Genomic DNA, 13,432 nt, shown 5'->3' with positions numbered 1-13,432 from the left:
GCATCACAATAATGAACAAAAACAAATTGAAAAGAATTAAATAAAATAATAACAAAAAAGTACAAGATATAACCATATGCTAAGAATAAATAGAGCAGAGCCCCAATGGGAACCCTTGTATTTTCCAGATTTGGGTGTTATGTACGAGATCTTGCATTTTAAAAACATACACCTCTGCCACTCTATTTTTTCTTGGAAAGCACAATCCACCTCAAAACATTGATTCCCACTGAAGTAAACATCAAAATGGAATTGGGGCCCTCCATTTGGCCTCGGGTCCCCCCTCCTCAAAAAATTCTCTTTGACTACAAACCCCACCAAACTAACCATGGTTAACAACTCAGCCTGAGTCAAGAAACCACACGTGTGGAGCATGGATGTAGTAGTAGTAGTAGTACAAATTGGGCAGAATAAAAACTCAGAGAAATGTCTCTCTGTTCCCATTTTGCATCACTACCTCACCTCCCCCCAACAAAGTTAAAAGATAATTCGAAGCCTTCTCTCATTTGGGAGATCGTTTCTTTCTAGACTTCTAAGTTCTACCTATTTGTTTCTCCTTTTCTTGAAAATTTTCCACCCATTCACCAAATTGGAGTTGCTAAGGCTTGGGCTAGCTGAAAGGAGGCCGGGCGACTAGATTCTGACGATCGATCGGCGTCTTGCAGCCGGAGAAAAGGCGGGTTGAAGGGGCGACGGTTAGGGCTAGGGATTGGGTTTTTTTCTTTCCATCGCACTTGTGCCAATAAAGCTGCATGTAGTAGGTTATTATTTTTTTTGAGTGTGTAGTGTAGGTTTATATATGTGTAATTTTTTTTAAAAAAAATAAATAAATATCAACGACAACGGATTTCATTGTGTTGTCGAAGACCCCAAAAAAACGCAAATAGACAACGGTTTTTTAAAAACCGTTGTCGTTATTAATTAAAAAACGGTCTACGACAACAATTTTTCTAAAAACCGTTGTTAAAGACTAAAAGACAACGGTTTACATATAAAACCGTTGTCGTTTTAGTGTGGTTAATTAATAAATTTGTTGTAGTGTAAACATAGGGAGTTAACATCTCTGCAGGCTCTTGGTAGCCAAAATATTTTGAAACTGGTACTGATGGAAAGAAAGGATCCTGGGGATGTGTGTATGATAATACTATCAAGGAGCTCAAATCGATATACTCTTGAAATCTGTCATCCTCAAACTCGAGTGACAGCATATTTCCATCATATTCTATTTCTTCCAGAACATCTTCCGACTGAGGTTAAATAAGAAGAGAAGACTCAAACACCTCTAAATCTTCAGCATGATTTGATTCGCACTCCCAATCCTGCTTCTCTGAGTCATCATCATCGAACCAAATCGGTTTGGTCACTTCTTGAGTATCTTGCTCCACTTCCTGCTCTCGGTGTTCATGGACGATTGATCTCTTGATATTCTCTATGTGCTCCACAAGGTGACATCTAGAATTTCTTAGATCTTCTATGGCTTCGTCAGTTGATGCCACAAGCTTGCTCATAATATCCTCTAGCGGATGTAAGACCAATTTAGAACAACTTCCCTCCTTCTTTTGAAGATCAAATGGTTGGTCTGTAAAATCCGGGTGTTTAAAATCCCAATACCGATAATAGTCAAATTCTACCATATCATCCAACAGATGCATCAAACTATCATCATCTCGGTAGAAAAATGAACTACCAGCTGCGAAAGCTCCTTCAATTACCCATCTTCTTGTCACTGCATCCAAACCATCAAGAAAAAATGTAAAGGGAGCACAGTTAGAAAAATCATGAAACCGAAAGATGGTCGCTAAATCCTTGAATCTCTTCCATGCTGCGTAGAAAGGCTCTCCGTGTTACTAGGTAAAACTTGTGAATACTTGTCGATTTGACATCTCGAAGTATTACACCATAAGAATTCTTACAAAAACAGAAAAAAAACGGTGAAAGAAAAAAAATAATAATAAAAACAAAAACACAAATAAATTAAACGCCTTTCCCGGCAACGACGCCAAAATTTGGTAGCGCTAAGTCATGTCGCGCCCAAATTAACCCAACTTAGATTAACTAAATAAACATGTAGTAGCGAGAGTAGGGATCGTTCCCACGAGGAAAGTGAAATTTATTTGTGTTCTTAAAAATAATGGAAATAAATAAAAGGGGATTTTGGATTTTATTAACTACTATGCAAGAATTAAAATAAGAAAGATCAATAAACTAACGAGACTTGGTATCGGTTGACTACACCCTTGAAATTATTCATTCGATCATCGATTTCCTAAAAATAATTAATTCACATTGAATATTCATCATTGGAAATTTAATTCCTATTTAACCTTAATTTTAGTTAATTAGACACCAGCGTTCTAGATTAACCCTTACCAATAAATCAACCCAAATACCAGCGATCTAGATTTAAATCCACGGTAGCATTAAAATGAGTAAAACTGATGAATCTAGACAACACAAATACCATCGATTGTATTTAATCTAGTCAATTGTTGCTCCTACAATTTAACAAATTCAATAGCAGAAAATATTAAACGCAGTTGCTTCACAAATCAAATGATTCAAACAATTACGGATTTGAATTCTAATTTAGCAATAGATTGTATAGCAAAATCCTAAGGTGATCAATCCTAAAATCTCATATACAAGCATGGAAATCAATCCAAAACAACTCTTGATACGCAATTTGGAATTAAACAATAGAAAATTGAATCTCACAAATAAAATAACTCAAGGGTTCGTCTTCCTCAACCAAGTACTAAACTAAGAAAGAATTAAATCTAAGAAAAGAGAGATAAAACCTAGCCACCAGGAGAGTTCTTCCATGTTCTAATCCTCCCAATCTGATGATTGATGTATAAAAATCGGAATCGAGACCTTATAAAAGTCTAGAGTCTAAAATAAAAGAGTTTCCAAAAATAAAATTCTTCCCGAACAGACCCGCTTGCTCGATCGGTAAAGATTGACCGATCGAGCGAGCTAAAATTATCCAGCTACTATCTTCATACTTTTTTGGCCGCTCGATCGGTAAAGTTCAACCGATCGAGCGAGCTCACTTTTTTCCAGCGCGCAAAGTTTTTGAAAATTTCATATCTCAAGATCTAGCCATCGGATTGAGCTGAAATTTGGACAGCAACTTCAAAACATCTTGAATTTTATTCTGAATGGTGGAGATCGGATATGGATCTCTCTAAAATTAAAAATGATTATTTGATCATTGTTGCTCCGTAATTCATTCTTGCGCAATAGCTTTTCCATCTTTTCCTCTCAAATTCATCTATCTTTTGCTCATTCTCCTTCTTATCCAAAATAAAACCAAAAATAATAATTAGGAACTATAAAATGAATTAAATCAATGCAAATTCTCCTAATCATATCAATTTAACACAAATAACCATAATAAATTATCACCACATCAAACTAGTTTGATAGTTGTGTTTTTGTTGCATTTGTTAATGTCATTTTGTTGTTGTTTTGCATTCGTTTACGTGTTTTATTTATGTATTTTGTTCGTATTTCATATTCTGTGTTTTCATGATGTGTTCTCCGGTTTTGTGGTTCGGTTGTGCATTTTGGCGGATACATGGACGGGTCTTTGAAGCAATGGAAAGGGCTGGAATTATTCTGAAGAAAAGCGTCCGCTCGATCTGCAGCTTTCAACCGATCGAGCGGCGCATATATTACGAAGACAGTAGGCTAAGGAATTTTCGGCCGATCGATCTGCAAGATCTTACCGATCGAGCGGCGTGCGTATGTTGAGAACAAAAGGGTGCTATATTTTGGCTCGCTCGATCGGCATACTTTAACCGATCGAGCGAGTGTCGTTGTTCGGGAAAGAAGTTTTATTTTTAGAAACTCTGTTATTTTGGACTCTAGTTTTTATTAGGATTTTATTCCATTTTTGAGAGATTATTATCAGACTTTTGGAGATCTCTATGGCGGCTAGGTTTTGTTTTTACAACTCCCTTTCAAGTTTTCTTATTTTCTTTTTAATTTTTCTTGAATTTTTGATGAATCGTTGTAGCTAACTTTTTATACTTGGTTGAGGGAGATGAAACCTTGATATAATTTATTCATGAGATTCGATTTTCAGTGTTTAATTCTTATTGAGTATCAATATTTGATTTGTTTTATTTCATGTTTGTATGAGAGATTTTAGGATTGGCCATCTTAGGATTTTGCTATGCAAACTATAGCTAAATTAAAATTCAAATCCGTAATTGTTTGAATCCACTAATTTGCAAAGCAACTACGTTTGATATTTTCTGCTGTTGAATTTATTAACTCGTAGGAACAACTATTGACTAGGCTAATACAACCGCTGGTGTTTGTGTTGTCTAGATTCGTCAGTTTTATTCGTTTGAATGCTACCTTAGATTTAAATATAGATCGCTGGAATCCGGGTTAATTTATTGGTAAGGGTTAATTTAGAACGCTGGTGTCTAGTTAACTAAGATTAAGGTGAAACAGGAATTTGATTTTCAATGATGAATATTCGATAGGATTAATTATTTTTTGGGAATCGATGATCAAATGAATAAATATCAAGGGTGTAGTCGACCGATACCAAGACTTGTCTCTTATTGATTTCTCCAGTTAAATTTTCATTCTTGCATGATAGTGATAATATTTAATTTTAATTGTTTAAAATTTCAGTAGTTAAGTTCCAAAACTCAAAAAACCCCTTTAGTTTATTTTAGAACACATTAAATTTACATTTCCTCGTGGGAATGATCCCTTCTCAAACTACTGCATTATTTATTTATCTGATTGAGTCGGGTAATTTGGGCGCGACACGACTAAGCGCAATCAAATTTTGGCGCCGTTTACGGGGAACGATGTTTAATTTATTGTGTTCTTTTTCTTTTTGTTTTGTTTTGTTTAATCTCACTCTCCTCTCTTTTCTTTGTTTCTAGTTCTCTCTCGTTCATGCTTTCAGATGATTTTGCTGAAGAAGACTTTCTCTACGACCCGAAGATTGAAAGAATTTTGCACAGGCGAAGGAGAGAACTTCGTAGGCAACAACAAGAGGAAGCTGCTCGAGCTGAATTCCCAGAAGAAGAGATGGCTGCTAATGCGAACCTGAGTCTTAGACAATTGGGCACTCCTGATCCCAATCAACAACCTTTATGCATTACTTTTCCTACATTAGAAAATAATGCCACTTTTGAACTTAAATCTGGATTGATTCACTTATTACCTGCTTTTCATGGTCTTGCATGTGAGGACCCGAATAAACACTTTATGGAATTCTACGTGGTTTGCACGAGTATGAAATCCCATGGAGTGGCAGAGGAGTAGATTCAGCTGAGGGCCTTTCCTTTCTCTTTGAAGAGTGCTGCTAAGGATTGGATATATTACTTGCCCTCTGGTTCTATCACAACTTGGACGGAGATGAAAATAATCTTTTTGGAAAAATATTTCCCAGCCTCTAGAGCTGCGAACATCCGGAAGGAAATCTATGGAATCAAGCAATACTCAGGGGAATCACTGCATGAATACTGAGAGCGGTTCAAGAAGCTTTGTGCTAGCTGTCCACAGCACCAGATAAGTGAAAATCAATTAATTCCATTATTCTATGAAGGTTTGTTGCCTCATGACAGGAGTATGCTAGATGCAGCAAGTGAAGGCATTTTTGTGGATAAAACTCCAGTCCAAGCAAGGAACTTGATAGAGAATATGGCTGCCAATTCTCAGCAATTTGGCACCAACAGGAGTGATCATGCGCCCAGACGGGGCAATGAGATAAATGTTTCTTCCCTTGAACAACAACTGATTGATCTGACGTCTCTTGTGCGTCAAATGGATGTAGGAAATGGACAAACTGTGAAAGGTTCACTGCAAGAAAAACGGCCAAAGACAATGCTTTTTCCGCGTTGTTAATGTCCCCTAAAAAGCATTGTCGTAGTCAGTGTTATAAAAGACCACGCTCAAAGACAACGCGGAAAAAGCGTTGTCGTTTCTGGAAAACACAACGCTTTTTTAAGCGTTGTCATATCTAAAAACGACAACGCTTTTTCCACGTTGTCTTTGTCACAAAAAAACGTTGTCGTAGCCAGTATTGTGAAAGGCCACGGTAAAAGACAACACTTAAAAAGCGTTGTCGTTTTGATTAAAGACAACGCATAAAAAGCGTTGTGATATTTGAAAAAGACAACGCTTTTTAAGCGTTGTTTTTTTAGTAACGACAACGCTTTTTTCACCTACGACAACGTTTAAAAAGCTTTGTCTTTTCTCAAATTAAAAAAAAAAATTAATTCACAAATTTTCAATATTATCATTCAATATTCTAAATTTTTGAAAAATAAATCTAATATACAATATTTCAATATTATAAATCATTCAAATATAACAAAAATCATTCAAATATAACAAATAATCGAATTCTTCATGTTCATCTCGGCCATGTCAAAGTTCCTGTCTTATCACTGCAAATGGTAGTTGCTGATCCCATAGTTTCACAAGCTAAAATCCGACGCACCTGTAGATCAATTTGTATCAGCAATTTCTTGAAGAGTACAATATCAACACTGAACAAAGCCTAACAGAGAACCATAATTAATGACATACCAAGGCCTTGTCAGCCATCATTTTCTTCATTGAGTACGCTAGACTGTAGGAAATTAAAGAGAAATCAAGCTCATGAATAACAAGATTGGAGATGGGAAAATGGTAGGTGGCTGATAACAGACAACTTAATGACACACTTACGTCAAGGTTACTGCCAATGGAAGCCCTCCAAGAACCGCAACAACAACAATCGTGACCTATACCAAACAACAGTCAGTGGACAGAAATGGCACCAAATGAGCTATTTATTCAGAAATTAAAACTTACAGCAACAGTTATGATGTGTATAAATCTGTAAATATTATAGTCTGTTGGGAATGTAAGAAGTACAGGTGAAGAAGGTACCTGCAACAAACTGCTAGTAATGAAAGCTGTGTTGAAGCAAGCATAGAAGAGACGCCCTCCAATTAGTTTTTCATAGAAAATTATTCAAACATCTCCTCTAATATGCTCGAATCTCAAAATGAATCAGTTTTTGTGGTGTTCAAGTGCCAAAACAGTCGACCATTTTAAAAAATATCAGGAAATCTTACTTGTACTGGTTTCTCATAATCATAACCAAGACAACTCTTTTGGTAAATTATGGACTTTTCGGTACCGAAAATCATTTTCAGAATATGTGTCAAACAAAAAATAATAATAATAAAGTATAATATGAACTAACTTAGCGTGGAAGGTATAGACTCAACAACAAAGAGATTCAAGAAGTTAGAATGTTGATTCGGATCAGTGGGAAATATAACTCACTCCAGCTACCTGACATTCAAGGAAAAAAAAGGAGAAAAGGGGCGAAAAGAAAAACTATGTAAGGGCTCAATAGCTTGATCCTTGCACGACATGTATCAAAACTATGATAAAATATAAAATAAATTAAAATGAAATGAAATTCCTCTATTTTTAAATTTAAGGGCTCAATAGCTTGATCCTTGCACAAAGTATTTTGAAATTTTAGCAAAAATTTCTCTACATCTTGGCAGAAATTTTAATTACTCTTACCTTCAATGACCAAATTTTAACATTGTTATCCATTCCACAGCTTGCAATACGATACATGTCCGAAGGGTGGAGGTCCTACAATATTCATAACAAATGAAAGGATAGATGCTCAGAGTAAGTTCTACCTGAAGGTCCTACACGAGGGAAGACAAAAGGTCGGATAGAACATATCACACTAAGAACTTCATTACGATGTCTCCCAGCACCAGAAAATATCAAAATACATATTCCAGTATGGATGTTCCATAGCCGAACTGATTCATCCTGGCCCATGTTTTATCGTTAATCAACTTTCATGCAAGATATTGTATGTTAATCTTAACTTCTTTCAATAGAACAGGAGACAGATTAATTATCATAAACATATACAATATTTTTTTCTAGAAGCCACGGACTGGCATATACAAGAACAAGTTTTTAGTAGTATACTTACGTTGCTTGCTGACACCACCAGTGATGGTTTCAGTGGCTGGGTCCTAATTTCATTTATTGAATCCCCATGACCAACAAAACTCTGCAACAAATATAAGTAGAAAAAAACTAAAGCATTACATTCCTTTACATGCCTAATCGATCTTTACACAGAGAAAAAGGAAAAGAAATGTAATATTCTTATACTACTTGGATGAGGAGGTATAAACAACCTTTGTTTTCAAGTAAATTTAGATTCCAAATAGTGTCACCGTAAAATATGTTTTGAGATCAGCAAAGGTTATTAATTACTTTATTTCAAAAAATACACCTCATGTTAACTGGTTCGCATTCATTCGCATGACACTAGTACATGAACAGGTAAAATCGAAACTGTGGCATCACATTAGCATAACCAATATTTCTTAATGTTTCTCAACTACCTTTTTACTAAATCTAAGCTTAATGTATCCACCTGAAAACCAGAAATGGATCTAACTTTTCTTTATTTTACCTATTATTATCTTGTTTCCAACTATATAGTCTATGCTCTATAGGAAGCAATCAACAAGTATGGATGGCAAACAATTAACTACATAAAAAAATAGTACCTTGTATATCTTCTCACTGCCAGTATCAATAACACAGATAATTCCATTAAGTCCTCCAGCCACCAAAAATGGAGTTCCATCAATATTACACGCCCAGCTTGCCGTATAAAAAGATTCATCTTTCATAATACAGGGGACACCAAATTCTTTTTCAGAATATGTATTTTTCAAAATAAATTCAGCACATACATCTTATAAAAAAATTGAATTTGCTGACTCGTAATTCCATTGGAAAGAAAATTTCTTACATCGTCATCGATTTAGGACTGAAGTACAGCTATTACACCACCATCCAGACATTAATGTTCATCCATCTCAGGAAAATAATTTTCAAGTCAGTCTAAGACATTTTGAGTACACCTTTCGAAACCATGTTCATCCCCATGGCATCACTGTGCTGCAGCTAAATCTAATGCACAGATAAAGGAGGGGGGGGGGGTGGGGGAAGAACCCACATCATGTGGCAGTAGACAAAACAAAGCACAAATCAGGTTTTACAAAAACCCAAACACAGCCTAAGTTGAAACAACAACGAACAACGATAGATCTGTAAAAGTAGGCAGAAAACAATTTGTAAATTTCACATTTAATAGTAGTGTAACGCAACAAAAACATTTCGAAAGCAAAAGAAAAATACCTACACAACGAGAAGAGAAAAAAGGACAACCCAATGAAATCACAAAAACCAAGCAGAAGTTCGTAAGTTTTGTAAAAACATAAAATGAAGAAAATAACCTGAAGGAAAGAGTCACGTCTATTCACTGTGAGAATGAATAAATAAGCCATGTTTCTCTTGAACAGATTACCATGTTAACAAATGAACACATAGGCAAAATATTTTATGAGTTTGTAGTTCTCCTCTAGAAAGTTTATCTAGTTCCAGTTAGCAAAAGATTTAATAGAATGGGCTGACCTTTATTGATTTCACTGAGTTCTCGGGCCATAGCTTGGAGCTCCTATTTGTTCTTTTCCATGAATAAGACATGTCCTAGGGAATTCAGGATTAAACAATTCTTAAGGTTATATTTTTGAACTGACCTTTTTAAAGTACAAATTTAAATTCCTTTGAAAATGAGGGAACCTGAAGGCATTGGTGTGTGGTAAAACTTCTGATTGATTCGCTGCTTCACTGTCGTTATTGATCTCATACAAGTCATTAAAGTCATCAGGAAGTTAAAGCCTTCTGTTCCGGATGGCTGCGACACACGCCTTTTTCAGACAAACATAAAATAAATTAATCAACTTTAGTCCATGTAAGAATATAAAACTAAGATTAATTTTTCTTATACTATGTTCACCTATACTATTTCAGAGAGGGCACTACTCCCATTTGTTACATGGATACGATACCGTGGAATCTTAGAAGCGAATATCCGTAAGCCACAGAACATAGCCATCGTGCTCGTGAAGAAACCCCAATCCCAACCTTTATTATCTTGGATCCAAACAAAAACAGTGAGACTAATAGCACCTCCTAATCATCTCTCCAATAGCAACCAGCTAAAGAAACTCGAGCTCTGTCCCTCCTCCTTCGGATCTTTATCTTCGAACTGGTCAGCACCATGTGATGGCAATGCAGCTTTTATTCCTCCAAATCCAATGGATGCGGAGTAAAGGCAAACAAACAGGAGCACAGCTTTGGTTCCACTGACTTGAACACAATGAGAGTTTTTATCATATATGTTGCAGAGAGGTGGCATCGGTTTTGGATAATGAGCTTGCAGAGCTAGCAGCCCAAGTCCCTAAATGAAGGAAAAGTTTAGCGACTATAATGTTTTTGAGAAATGAAGCATCTGAATTCATGAAAAACTAACCAAAAACACAACAGAAGCTGCTAAAAGAACTGTTTTGTATCTGCCAACATATGTGTCTGCTAGGAACGCTTGATTTGATTAGACATGATAAATAACTAGACTCAGCTCCATATGAGGTCTACCCCAAATAATTTCCAAAGAGATTGTGCAATTTGATCTGACACACTTGAAAAATAATAATATTGAGGTTTGGCAGAAAAAAATCATCTCCTTCCTCCCAAAATAAAAAAGAAAAGAAACATAATGGAGACACAGTAAAATAAACTAAAATATTAGTGTGAAAATCCATATAAATATAACATATTCACCTTTTTTCAGTTATAAACAGTAGTAGTGCTTCAATTTTCAGAAATTTAATCCCGTGTTGAAAACGGAAAATTTTTATTTCCTCATAACATGCATTTTCGTGGCCAGTGGTCAGAACTCCCCAAAACTAATCTAGAAACCAAAACAATAAAAAAAGCATGTAACAAAAGGTGCAAGCATGAAAGACGATTAATCGATCTTGACATGTAACCGGGGACGGGTAGAGGGCAAGGAGCTAGCAAGAATCCTTTCTGAAGGTGACGCAGCATATTAGAACTTCGAGTACCTGATATATGAATGATTAAAAACCCAGGAGGAGTTCGAAAAAGGATACGCAAGGAAGGTGTCCTGTTCTGGTCATACCACACCACATGAGGACTTTGTTCGGTAGCTTCTTGATTTCCTCGAGCGAGGGGCAATCACTCAATTCCACAGAATAAACATTCATACTCCATAACTCTAGGGGAAATGTCAGAAGAAACAATGTCAAATATGCAAACAATTTGGACTTGATGTTATAAGATAAATAGAAGACAAAGGACGAGACTAATCAGTCTTACAATTTCACCGACTTTGACCGGTTTATAAGTTTTCTCCAGATATTTTGCTATCATCTTGTAATCATGGGCTTCTTTCTCTAGTAGAGATATGGAACATCTCAATTTCTTATGTAATTCAAATAGAGGGTCATCAAGAGTTGAACCGGACAAATCTCCTATGATCCGTGAAGCCGATTTTATATCTCTTAAAGTCTCGAATGCCGACACAACCTGCACGTCTCTTTCAAAATTAGCATTCAATGAATCTATAGCAACACTCACAACATAATTTCAAATTATTTGGATACAGTGTTTAATTTCCAATATTTCAGAGTTTTTGGAAAACTCACGTGATCATCAAGATCATTAGAATCTCGAAAAATAAACGGTCTTGTCAAAGGCATAAGAGTAAACATTCTTTGGCTAAAATCAGACCACATCGCTTCGCCCTTCATCCCTGTTTCTTTCTGCCGCTTGTGTTTCTCCACAAATTCCAATCGGGCATCTTCACCTGCATTATTCCCATTCATGAGAAAGTGTAGTTGAAAAACTTAATAAAGATCAAGACTGGGCAAATAACTTACATCTTTTCAAATGGTGATCCGTCAACATACCGAACGGTATATCCGAAACATCTAGCCCTGTCTCCATCAAAGCATACCTACAAACAAAACATAGTATTTTGCCTACCTACAACCTATAAAAAAATACAAGTAAATTTAATTAAACCATGGACTACCCACCTATAAATCTCCTGGCCACACAGAGGGTCATCAAGAGTTGAACCGGACAAATCTCAATTCCAGAGGGTCCTCGAGCGAGGGGCAATCACTCAATTCCACAGAATAAACATTCATACTCCATAACTCTAGGGGAAATGTCAGAAGAAACAGTGTCAAATATGCAAACAATTTGGACTCGATGTTATAAGATAAACAGACGACAAAGGACGAGACTAATCAGTCTTACAATTTTGCCGACTTTGACCGGTTCATAAGTTTTCTCCAGATATTTTGCTATCATCTTATAATCATGGGCTTCTTTCTCTAGTGGAGATATGGAACATCTCAATTTCTTATATACTTCAAACAGAGGGTCATCAAGAGTTGAACCGGACAAATCTCCTATGATCCGTGAAGCCGAGTTTATATCTCTTAAAGTCTCGAATGCAGACACAACCTACACGTCTCTTTCAAAATTAGCATTCAATGAATCTATAGCAACGCTCACAACATAATTTCAAATTATTTGGATACAGTGTTTAATTTCCAGTATTTCAGAGTTTTTGGAACACTCACGTGATCAGCAAGATCATTAGAATCTCAGGAAATAAACGGTCTTGTCGAAGGCATAAGAGTAAACATTCTTTGGCTAAAATCAGACCACATCGCTTCGCCATTCATCCCTGTTTCTTTCTGCCGCTTGAGTTTCTCCACAAATTCCAATAGGGCCTCTTCACCTGCATTATTCCCATTAATGAGAAAGTGTAGTTGAAACACTTAATAAAGATCAAGACTGGGCAAATAACTTACATCTTTTCAAATGGTGATCCGTCAACATACCGAACGGTATATCCGGAACATCTAGCCATGTCTCCATAAAAGCATACCTACAAAAAAAACATAGTATTTTGCCTACCCACAACCTAGAAAAAAATACAAGTAAATTTAATCAAACCATGGACTACCCACCTATAAATCTCCTGGCCACACAGAATTTTCATGATATGCGCCACCTTGGGCACAGACTTAGGATGAGCTATAATCGAATTCTAGCTCCAATAGGCCACCGGGGCCTCAGGCACCACCGCACAATCAATCTTATAGGCCACCATATCCTCAATATCCACAGCGTCCTCAAGTTCCAACGCCTGGTGAGTTTCTAGAAAACATTGTTAAGGATCTTGCTACTAATATTGTAACTTTTCAATAGGAAACTCGAGCAAGTATCCAACAGTTGAACACTCAAATGGGGCAGTTGGCAACCACAGTCAACAGGTTGGAGGCACTGAATTCGAACAGCTTACCATCACAGACTGTGGTGAATCCGAGGGATAATGTGAGTGCAATCACCTTGAGGAGTGGAAAGGAGTTGAAGGTTAATGAAGAAGTGGTGAAAGAACCAATACAGAACAAAGATGAGCAGGAATCCAAGGTAGAGGAGGACGAAACAATTCAGGAAGCACCAA

At 36.4% G+C, this 13,432-nt stretch overlaps 1 long non-coding RNA gene and 1 pseudogene across 1 annotated transcript; both read right to left on the bottom strand.

The window, feature by feature from the left end:
• Positions 1–6,382: 6,382 nt before the first annotated feature.
• Positions 6,383–7,490, bottom strand: LOC140886122 (uncharacterized). The gene is made up of 4 exons (XR_012151433.1): positions 6,913–7,490; positions 6,709–6,764; positions 6,568–6,610; positions 6,383–6,478 (listed from the first exon to the last, which is right to left on the bottom strand). It is a non-coding gene; the product is annotated as an uncharacterized lncRNA (long non-coding RNA).
• A 2,573-nt stretch (positions 7,491–10,063) lies between these two features.
• LOC140890374 (protein ADP-ribosyltransferase PARP3-like) lies at positions 10,064–13,078 on the bottom strand (annotated as a pseudogene).
• Between the last annotated feature and the right edge of the window lie 354 nt (positions 13,079–13,432).

The sequence above is a fragment of the Henckelia pumila genome, chromosome 3 (assembly GCF_033568475.1).
Source record: "Henckelia pumila isolate YLH828 chromosome 3, ASM3356847v2, whole genome shotgun sequence".
In the NCBI taxonomy this organism is placed as follows: domain Eukaryota; kingdom Viridiplantae; phylum Streptophyta; class Magnoliopsida; order Lamiales; family Gesneriaceae; genus Henckelia; species Henckelia pumila.
The sequence above is the reverse complement of the archived record's forward strand: the minus strand, read 5'-3'. Positions and strand labels throughout refer to the sequence as shown.